The sequence below is a fragment of the Triticum dicoccoides genome, chromosome 5A (assembly GCF_002162155.2).
Source record: "Triticum dicoccoides isolate Atlit2015 ecotype Zavitan chromosome 5A, WEW_v2.0, whole genome shotgun sequence".
Classification (NCBI taxonomy): Eukaryota; Viridiplantae; Streptophyta; class Magnoliopsida; order Poales; family Poaceae; genus Triticum; species Triticum dicoccoides.
The window spans coordinates 423,045,310-423,056,366 of record NC_041388.1 but is presented as its reverse complement, the minus strand read 5'-3'; the positions used below and the strand labels follow the sequence as shown (position 1 = coordinate 423,056,366).

The following is an 11,057-nucleotide window of genomic DNA, read 5'->3' as shown; positions in this document are numbered from 1 at the left end:
CATCCGTTGTGATGATACAAGGGAAGTAAGCATAGATGCGCTCAACGTGATGATAGATGGGAGAGCTCGGCCTATGCTGCCAACTGATCTGCAGCGGTGCAGAAGGAGATTTCAAAAGCAGGGCAAGCGAGAGCGACTGTTCTATTGATGGTCAAAGGGAGGGCTTGGCAAGAGAGATTGAGGGAGCTCTACTACCTCGATCTTGGCATAGAACCTGATGGCATCATGCCCAGGTAAGATTTTTCTATGTTCCAATTCTTGCACTCATTGGTCTTTTACTCTCGATGCTACCCACAAAAGACAGACACAATTTAGTGGTATTGAAACAGAAGGGCATATGCTCTTAATTTCACCTTTAATCTCAAAATTTACCAGTAGGTTATAACATAAATCTTAGAGATTTTAATGATATGTATTGACCCGCAAGTCTTAACTTTCAGTCAAACATCCAATATATTCATGTGTGGGATACAAGTATTTAAGAACCGAGGCACACATTGCACTTGGCCACTTGCTTATAAAGAGCGAACAACTTTTGCTACACATTCTTTCTGAAATAAACTTACTTCTCTTTAGGAAACTTCCGTCTTCAGTATGTATGGGGATTTATATGACACCGAAAGAGAAGTCCGGCGTGTTTCTTGGTTCTATGGAACCCCTCGACCGGAAGCAAATAGATCACATCGCAAGTTGCTTGCCCAATATAATCGTGCCGCAAGTTACCAACATCGCGTGCTTATACACCATCGACTTTGCTGGAAATCTATCTGTCCGTGCTCCACCGTCTATCGGAACTTCTTCTGCCCATGCTACACCTGAGGTACATACTACAGTCTCATCAATTAGTAATACCCAATTGCGTGTCTGTTGCCCCATCCGACCGACTGCAACGGGGTGAGTTTTCTTCATCCCAAACCCTCCTGATTTGCTTACTGCACTCTTGCCATTCCGATGGAGACTAACCTCCTCTGGCCGAGCCCTAACTCTGCATCTCTCTCCCAATTACCCTCACCCCGTCAGTTTGCTGCAGGTTGTCCATTGTAAATTTTCAAGGAGATTCAAATGTTCCTCTTCTGGCCGATTGAAGGTAATACTTGGTCCAATTTTGCCACAAAAAATAATGCTATCTTGTCATAGTTACACGTATATGCTTATGAGAATTTTCATGTTTGTTAAATTAAAAAAACTGTATTTTCTCCTTTTAGCCAGTGGTTAATTTAGCAGAGCATTAGCATAGTATTGTTTTGATCAGCGAGATGATGATCACGAAATCCTGTTGATAATCAAATCAGCAAAGATAGTAGCAGTTTCCAGTGTAACTTGTTGTATCCAATAGAACTTGTTGTGTCCTCAGATCAGCAAAGATAGTAGCAGTTTCCAGTTGACCTTTTCTATTGCAATAGGAGCTTCAGGCAGGGCACTGATGATTTGACGGTGATATTGGTTAACATATTGATTTGTTAATATTTTTTAAGTATAAAAGCTAAATGTAATCTGCACAAGAGCCAAACCTGCAGAAGGTTAGAGTGCGTGCAGCTGTTTCAGAACCTAGGGAAAACTAGCCTAATTGGTCTCTTTAATATTTAGTGAGTCTGTCCATGCACTTTTAGCTCTACTCACCACTAAATATATCTACAACTTTCATGTTGAACGCATAGTTTAATTCAAACAGTAACATGGTTTAAGTCCGCATACAAGGTGTACACAGAATCACATAAAGATTAATTTTTGGACTGTGAAACTAAATTGGACTGCTACTTTTAAACCGTACATCAAAATAGTGCAAATAGATAGTCTATAGAAAGCATGGGACGTATCTCTCCTTTTTTTGCGATTGATCTCCACATTATGTTTGGCGTCCAAGTCAAAATTATGCAGTTTTTGATAGAGGATTTGGAAAGACCGAATCTGTTTAGTAGGTGGATTACCCAAAACAGTTGACTTCATCCAACCCAACCTCACATCACTGTGTAAAGTTTGTAGCACTTATTTTATATGCAGAGCACTTGTGAACTAGGATTTTGACCAAAAGATTTCGAGTGTTTTATGTGAGCTTGCATTGCAGGGATACTTGAAGCTAGGGCAATCCAAGTAAGATAGCTTCATCCTCAGGCAACAGGTTTATGTTATCTTATCATGGAGTCATTTTTAAGTTTGTGCCCAATGCCTTCATCCTTAGAATGGCTGCCCAGATGGCAAGCCACCGTACTCAGGCGACTGCCGCGCTAGGTATTCTCGACCACTGCTGCAGTTTTTCATTGCTGTGCTTATTCCATTTGCACCAACCTTGCTATTTAGTAAAATGAACGTCTCTGTTTCTTCTACTACAATGACATGATAAGATTACCTTATCCCTTTCAGCAGGGTGCTCCAACTTTTGATGCTGGCGAAGCTTTTGGAATGATGGCTACATAATTTGTTAGTCTCCGTTGGAAGCTTAATTAAACTGAGGTAAATATGCCAGATTCTTTTGTCAAATAATAACATGACTGTCTATTTTGTTCTTAGGACCAATATCTGTGCCTATCAATGAAATTTTGAGAGTAGTTTTTGGTGCCTCTATGTAACCCTGATAGCAGCTTCTCTGAAGGTTCAGATGTGTGGCAAAGGATTTCAATTTTCCTGTTTACACAAAGGAAACTTGAGGAAGGTTCAGATTTTTCATGCTCGGTGCTGTGCTCTCAAGGTTACATAGACAAAAATGCCTCCTATTTACACAACGGCAACCCGACGAAGGTTCAGATTTCTCATGACTGGTTCAATGGGTATTTCATGCCTGTGCCATCTTAATTATTAGGAAAATGTAGTTTGTTTTATAGCTGATGATGCTCGATGCTTTTTACCTCAGTTTAGTAAATGCTCAGTTTTAGCTCATAAACTACATGGCAAATAGGATGACGGGGCGGGGCGGGAGGCGGGGAAAGCCGTCCATGGCGATCCTGGTGGCGTTGCTAATGGCGTCATTGGCACTGCCGCTCCTCATGGTGCCCGACACGCTCTCTATGCCAGGCTCCAACCGCGTGTATCGCGGCGCCGCCCTGTCGCTCCCACGCCCGTGCTTCAGAAGATCCGTGTTCGAGTCGTGCATACCTTTAGCCGCCTCCCCTCCAATGTCCACGACTCTGGTGCCTTGCTATTTTGGTTTTCATTTTATGCTCTGGTGGAACATTAAAGAACCGGTTAAGTCGCTTTGCGCGATGCGTATTGTCTGTTAAATGTTTGAAGACCTTGGATGTGAAGTACTCATACTACATTTTTTTGCTTGTGTGGGATGAGTATGAATTGAGGAAGCAGTTTTTATTATACTTTCTAAAACATGTTGCAAACGAAGCTAGAGAATCTTTTCCATTGGGCGAGAATTTCTTAAGCGCATCAAGTAGTAGATCTTAATAATTTGTAATGGATTTTTAATTGGATCATTGCTCTATATGTATACATCATCAATTTGCCTTTTTGTTATCAATTATTGCAAGTGAAGTGGACTTCAATTATTATGCAATTGTGTTCGTGCTATATTGTCTCTACATGTGAAATTTAACATGCATTAACTTTATATAACACCAGCAAAATATTTCAAAAGCCCGTAGCAACGCACGGGCAGTCTACTAGTATATTTTTAAGTCTGTCATAATTGAACATTAACATGTTTATTTTATTTTCCAGTATCAGTATAGTGTTAGTAGTAGTCCCTGAAGACACGATGACAACAATTATAATAAACTCACAAGTAAAGAACACTCGCATCTCCCATCCTGGTACATCTAACCCAGTCAAACCCACAAGCTCTACGTAATGCCTCACACTGGTTCTTCTAGCTGACACAAACATGACCTGCTTAGCTTGGTTAACAACCACTAGGCTATGCCAAAATCAGCGAGTGCGCAGCTAGCTCCTGCCTCCAGCTACTTCCCTGGAGCACCGCGTGAGGCTCTCGAATGCATCAAGCACGTACGACAAACATATTACACATGGATCGAGTACAACTTTATTAACGGCGATGGCGACCATGGACGGTGGAAGAAAGACGATTGGCACGACATATAGGAGTCGTCCTGCTGGTGTAGTACAATGTGGACTTCGGCAACGCCATTCATATGGCCGGGAGGTAGCAACGGCCGGTGGAGACGTCGCAGGCTGGAGGTGCGATGCTGGGAGCTTGCTTGCTGGAGCAGCGGGAGAAAGAGGTATGTTGCAGGGCGGCCGTCCGCGTTTATGCATCAGGGAAAGGGGCCATAGCTGCGGGTGAGAAAGCAATGTTCATAAACGTGTTGCTCATTCACTGAAATCAATGGAATTATTCTAGTATGATACTTCACAAATTTTAAATCTAAGCAGAGTTTTTGCTGCAACTTACCTTGTGGAAAATCACTAGATCCGAGATCGCACGACTTTTTTCTTTATCATATCTGAACTTCAGATTAGTGCCTTCCCATTTTTTGCTCTGGCACGCTGTACAAGCTTCAGATAGTACATTAGAGAGCAGGAGCACAGTACACAACACTGGACGCGAGTAGCAGCAAGCTTTTCCATCAATTAGGAAATTGATGAAAACAATGAAAGAACACTTACTTGATAATGAAGAAACATGGTGAAAAAATTCAGCAGAAAAAATACAACTATAATATCAGTTTTTCACATTCTACACAGTTAATTCTTTTTTAACAACACACATATGAAATTAATAACGAATCAAAACTCGGAAAGGGACTCTATTTTATGCAGATGTAGACCCAATCATTCATGATTCTTCTTTAACATACTATAAGATGAACAACAGAGAAGCATCCATACCAACAATACTGACTTGCAAACAATATTGTAGAAACAAACATCAGAGTTATCATCGCTTGAGCGAGTAGAGCTGAGGCAGCCATGGAATTAGTAGTCGAGGAGCGTCCATTTTTTCTATGGCCTAATGTTGTCAGTCCAAGCATGCACATAACCGATGAAATTGATTTCAAGCTCCAAGTGCAGCAGCCTATGGAAAAGCTAGCAAATAACAACAACTTCAACCAGCGAAAGGGCACAACATAGAGCAACCGCAGTAGTGCAGCAGGCAGATTTACATGGAGCAGCAGAGGTTCACACGTTCAAGCAAGAGACGACGGGGAAGTTCGATCAGAGGTGCCGGAGCAGGTCACGTACTAGAGATGCCAAGGCAGGATGCAGATGGAAACACCTCGATCAGTTAGTAGATGAACTTCTAAAGTATACCAATGTTGAACTACAAAAAAAGTGGCTCCAGAAGCCCCATGACGAATTAGACCACACGGTTGGGGATCCATCTATCTCCTACATCATCGGACGAGCTCTGGCCATGAGGAAGAACACAAACGGTTCTCACCATGAACTTGACCATAGCCTTTTGCATCAGAAAGAAATAAAAGAGCATGAGCAGAGAAGACACAGGCGCCGCCGTGCGTCGCTGGTCGCGTCGTGCTACCAGGATCCTGCTCCGGTGCGGTGAGAGAGGTCGAGGACAGGGGGAGCGGTGCCCAGCAGCGATAATGGAGTTGGCCGGAGGGAGGGCGGGGCGTGCTGTGGCCTGCCGGAGGGGAACGCGGGTGGCGGGGCGGTCGCCGGAAGGAAACGCGAGGGCATGCGACCCAAGAGGCGGCCGACCCCGTTGTCACTTGGGGCGCGTGGCCGAAGGAAGGGCGGGGCACGCTGCGGCCTGCCGGAGGGGAACGTGGGCGGCGGGGCGCTCGCCGGAAGGAAATGCATGGGCGCGCGACCGGTGAGGCGGTCGACCCCGTCGCCATTGGGGACGTTCCGGCGGCTGCCGGAAGGTGCGAGAGAGTTGGGGCGGGGCACCTATGGCGGGGGATGGGTGAGGGAGTCCTGGATTAGGGGGTTCCCGGACAGCCAGACTATATCCTTTGGCCGGACTGTTGGACTATGAAGATACAAGATTGAAGACTTCGTCCCGTGTTCGGGTGGGTCTCTCCTTTGCGTGGAAGGCAAGCTTGGCAATTTGGATATGTAGATCTCCTCCCTTGTAACCGACTCTGTGTAACCCTAGCCCCCTTCGGTGTCTATATAAACCGGAGGGTTTAGTCCGTAGGACAACAACAATCATAATCATAGGCTAGCTTCTAGGGTTTAGCCTCTACGATCTCGTGGTAGATCAACTCTTGTAATACTTATATTATCAAGATTAATCAAGCAGGAAGTAGGGTATTATGTAACGCCCCGAGACCGATGTGCCAGGTGTCGTTCAGTTATTCGTTGTTGTTGTCTTGTCATTGGCTCGCGTGTTGCATTTCATCATGTCATCATGTGCATTGCATCATCATGTTTTCAAAACTTGCATCCGTCCCGGTCTCCTCGTTCCTTCCGTTGTCCGTTTTGAGCCCAACCACACTTGCACGCGCCCGCGACACGTCCGAAATATTATTTTATTAGTGGCCGGAAAATGTTCTCGGAATGGGTTGAAAGTTGGCATGCGGTGTCGTTTTGTTGTCAGTAGGCCGCCTGCCAAGTTTCATCGCATTCGGAGTCCGTTTGACGTCCCAACGGATAAATATAGCGGCAATAGTAGCCGGTCTAACGTCGGACGTTTTCGATCTCCGGAAACAGTCGCCGGGCCTCCCTCTCTTCTGTTCTCTCAGCTCGAGACCGTCTGCACAGCCCACCTAGTCCATCCTCCTTCCCCTCTTCGCTTCCGGAGTTGCCCGATGCGATCGCGCGGTCCGAAACCCTCTCTGCACAGTGCATCGAACCCCTCACGCGAGCGCCCGAAAGCTGTCCCGGACCCGACTCGGACAGTCGTTACCGCTGTGTCCGGATCATCCCCAAACATCTACAAAATATCTTCGTTTTATTATTCAGGCTATCTAACCTATTTATTTACGACCGCCCAATTATAATCGGACGGACCGGATTAGTCCCTACCATCCCCTACCTATATATATATCCAACCCTAGATCCTAGGCGCCTTGTCCCATCCTCCCGTTCCCTCCGCTGCCACCCGACCAAACCCTCTCGGGATCCCCTCCCGATCCTTCTCCACCCAACCAGCGCTCTCCCTCCTCCTTGTTCCAGATGCCCGAGCCCCCAATCCAAAAATTCCTCTCGGCCTCCACCTTGTAGCCTCCGACCACATCCATGGCGCCCCTTGCCTCGACCCGGTCCGGTGGATCCGGCGCCCTCCTTCCCGCGTGGCACTGCACCAGGCCAGAGCCCCTCGCCGCCGTCTCTTTTCCCCCGTTTCCCTTCCCCTTCTTTTCCCTCTCTGTTTTCCTCTCCCTCTGCTCATCCCTCTGCTCGTTTCCTTTGGACAGGGGACCTCCATGGACGAACGGCAAGGCTGCCAAGAGGATCCGGACGCCGCCGGTTTGCCTCTGATCCGCCTCCCCTCGCCAAATCTGCCCCGTTCCCGGTGCCCTCCGCCTCGCCGTTCCCCTGCCTTGGCCTCGCGACCCCGCGCCTCCCTCCTGCAGCCCATGCAAGCCACCAGGAGGCGGACTCCCGTGCTGCACAGGAGCTCCTCGCCGCCCGAATCCGTTTCCCCAGGTCGCCGGACCTCCCTGCAAGCATCGCCGCCGGCGGCCACAGGTCCAGCGCCATGCCCCGCCTCCTTCCCTCATTCTTCCTCCTCCCTCTGAATTCATCTCTCTCTGTTCTTGCCTCGAACAAGAGCACCAGCCGGCGCCACCATCATCGGAGAAGGGCTCCCGCCGCCCAGATCCGCGCCTGCCGGCCTCCGCGCCCTCACCGGAGTGCTCGTCCCAGTCCCGCCGCCGCCGTCTTCTGCATCGCCATGGGTGAGCTGCTGTTTCTGTTCTTCAGAACGAGCAGAGCAGCTCGCCCGCTTCGCTCGCCCGCTGTTGACCGCGCCTCCGCGCCCTTGGGCCGCCTCCTCTTCGTCAGTTGACCGAGGCCCAGCACCAGCCTCCCTTCACAGATCTAGCCGGCCCGCTTGCCCTGCCGGCTTGCTGCCTCCACCGAACCGGGCCAAGGCCCAGGGTGAGCAGCCCCCTCCAGATCCCTCTCCTGTGCACATTCGGGCCAGCCAGATTCGGCCCGTGTACCTTTTTTTTCCAGTTCTGCGAATTTAGTTATTTTTCTAGAGACTGCCAGTTTTGCAGAAAACCCCCTTAATGTTCATGCATCAATATTTAATTAACCATGCATCGGATTAAAACAGATTATATATGTAAAATGCTTAGAATTTCATCTAGTTTCATATTTTGCCTTTTGCATCCATGTTTAAAATGTTTAAAATGTTGTTTACATTAATTTGCATAAATGCCATGCTAAAATGATTTTATTCATAACTAAATAACCGTAGCTCGGTTTTAAATGTTCTTTATATGTAAATGGGGTGGAAGAATGCCTAGATTAACATGGTCCATTTTATTTTCCTGTTTAACAACTTTAAAATATGTTTTAGGGCAGAACAGTAGCAAATTCATAATTTGCATATGGGGATTTTCCGGATTTCTTGTTTGTTATATCCGGCCTCATTTAAACTTGCCTAACTATTTAGTTTACTTTTGTTACACCCCTTGACATGTTTAACAACATTTAACATTGTTGTGTTCATAACCGAGATTAAACTAAATAATTGATGTGGTGTTTTGTTAATATGCTACCCGTTGCATATTGAGCTCCATTTAACTTGTAGTATTGTTTGTTGCACTTTGCCATGCCATGCCTCATTAAACCGGACATGCATCATACTTGTTTGTGCATCATGACTTGTTTATGCTTGTGTGTTTACTATGTTGTTTGTTTCTTTCCGGGTTGCTTCTCACGTTAGCTTCGGTTTCGTTCCGGAGTTGTGAGGATTCGTTCGTCTACGGCCGTTTGTCTTCTTCTTGGATTCGTTCTTCTTCCTTGCGGGATTTCAGGCAAGATGATCATACCCTCGAAATCACTACTATCTTTGCTATGCTAGTTTGCTCGCTCTTTTGCTATGCCAATGCTACGATGCCTACCATTTGCTTGTCAGTCTCCCAAATTGTCATGTCAAACCTCTAACCCACCATGTCCTAGCAAACCGTTGATTGGCTATGTTACCGCTTTGCTCAGCCCCTCTTATAGCGTTGTTAGTTGCAGGTGAAGATTGAAGTTGTTCCTTGTTGGAACATGGAGATGTTGTTCCTTGTTGGAACATGTTTACTTGTTGGGATATCACAATATATCTTATTTAATTAATGCATCTATATACTTGGTAAAGGGTGGAAGGCTCGGCCTTATGCCTGGTGTTTTGTTCCACTCTCGCCGCCCTAGTTTCCGTCATATCGGTGTTATGTTCCCGGATTTTGCGTTCCTTACACGGTTGGGCTATAATGGGAACCCCTTGAAAGTTCGCCTTAAGTAAAGCTCCTCAAGCAATGCCCAACATTGGTTTTACCATTTGCACTAACAACCTACCACCTTCCCTTGGGTTCTGCAGACTCAAGGGTCATCTTTATTCTAACCCCCCCGGGCCAGTGCTCCTCTGAGTGTTGGTCCGAACTGAGCTGCCTGCGGGGCCACCTCGGGGAAACTTGAGGGTTGGTTTTACTCGTAGCTAGTCTCATCTGAGTGTGCCCTGAGAAAGAGATATGTGCAGCTCCTATCGGGATTTGTCGGCACATTCGGGCGGTGTTGCTGGTTTAGTTTTACCCTGTCGAAATGTCTTGTTGTACCGAGATACCGAGTCTGATCGGAGTGTCTCGGGTGGAGGTCTATTCCTTCGTTGACCATGAGAGCTTGTCATGGGCTAAGTTGGGACACCCCTGCAGGGTATTATCTTTCGAAAGCCGTGCCCGCGGTTATGGGCAGATGGGAATTTGTTAACGTCCGGTTGTAGAAAACCCGAAGTTGACCTTAATTAAAATACATCAACCGCGTGTGTAACCGTGATGGTCTCTTTCCGGCGGAGTCCGAAAAGTGAACACGGTTGTTGGAGTTATGCTTGACGTAGGTAGTCCAGGATCACTTCTTGATCATACCTTTATCGACCGGGCTTTGCCTTCTCTTCTCGCTCTCATTTGCGTATGTTAGCCACCATATATGCTAGTCGCTTGCTGCAGCTCCACCTCATACCTTTACCTTACCCATAAGCTTAAATAGTCTTGATCTCGCGGGTGCGAGATTGCTGAGTCCCTGTGGCTCACAGATACTTCCAAAACCAGCTTGCAGGTGCTGATGAGTCTGTGCAAATGACGCAACCAAGCTCAAGGAGGAGCTCGATGAAGATCTTGCCCTTTGTGTTGTTTCGTTCTAGTTGATCAGTAGTGGAGCCCAGTTGGGGTCGATCGGGGACCTTTGTCGCATTTGGGGTTCTTCTTTTATTTTGGTTCCGTAGTCGGGCCTTGATTGTATTTGGTTGATGTAATGCTTTATTCATGTAATTGTGTGAAGTGGCGATTGTAAGCCAACTATGTATCCTTTTCCTTATTATATTACATGGGTTGTGTGAAGATTACCTCACTTGCGACATATGCCTTCAATGCGATTATGCCTCTAAGTCGTGCCTCGACACGTGGGAGATATAGTCGCATCGAGGGCGTTACATATTACCTCCATCGAGAGGGCTCGAACCTGGGTAAACATTGTGTCCCCCGCCTCCTGTTACCATCCGCCTTAGACGCATAGTTCGGGACCCCCTACCCGAGATCCGCCAGTTTTGACACTGACATTGGTGCTTTCATTGAGAGTTCCACTGTGCCGCCACGATAAGGCTTGATGGCTCGTCTTGTTGTCAAGGATGACATTACCTCGGGGGGAGCCCTGGCTATAGGCCAAACTCTCCGACTAGGTGGCTTCATCATGACCGCCCGTTCGGCCGTCGTGCCGATGATGACTTCCCGGGTCATCAAAAACAGCCTCCACGTCGGCTTGGGATTCGCCGAGCAGATGGATCCAATAGATATCTCTTCCTTGAACAAGCTCTTGGATTGCATCGCCGCCCTGGGAGTCGCAACGGACTATGATCGGATCGGGCTTAAACCCGACCAAAGGGAGATTAACTCTCCGCCGGTCACCCATCAGATAGCGGTGGTGGAGGAGCAATGTAGCAATTCTTCCTCTATTTTGAGGATAAACTATGTCCGGATTCCCGA

General features: G+C 47.2%; 1 long non-coding RNA gene across 2 annotated transcripts; it reads left to right on the top strand.

Annotated features, from left to right (window-relative positions):
- Window positions 1-2,172: 2,172 nt before the first annotated feature.
- On the top strand, window positions 2,173-2,657 carry LOC119297508. 2 transcript variants are annotated; one of them, XR_005145667.1, is made up of 3 exons: window positions 2,173-2,229; window positions 2,362-2,451; window positions 2,591-2,657. It is a non-coding gene; the product is annotated as an uncharacterized LOC119297508 (long non-coding RNA). The 2 variants fall into 2 exon arrangements; XR_005145668.1 differs by having other exon boundaries at window positions 2,597-2,650.
- The last annotated feature ends 8,400 nt before the right edge of the window (window positions 2,658-11,057 follow it).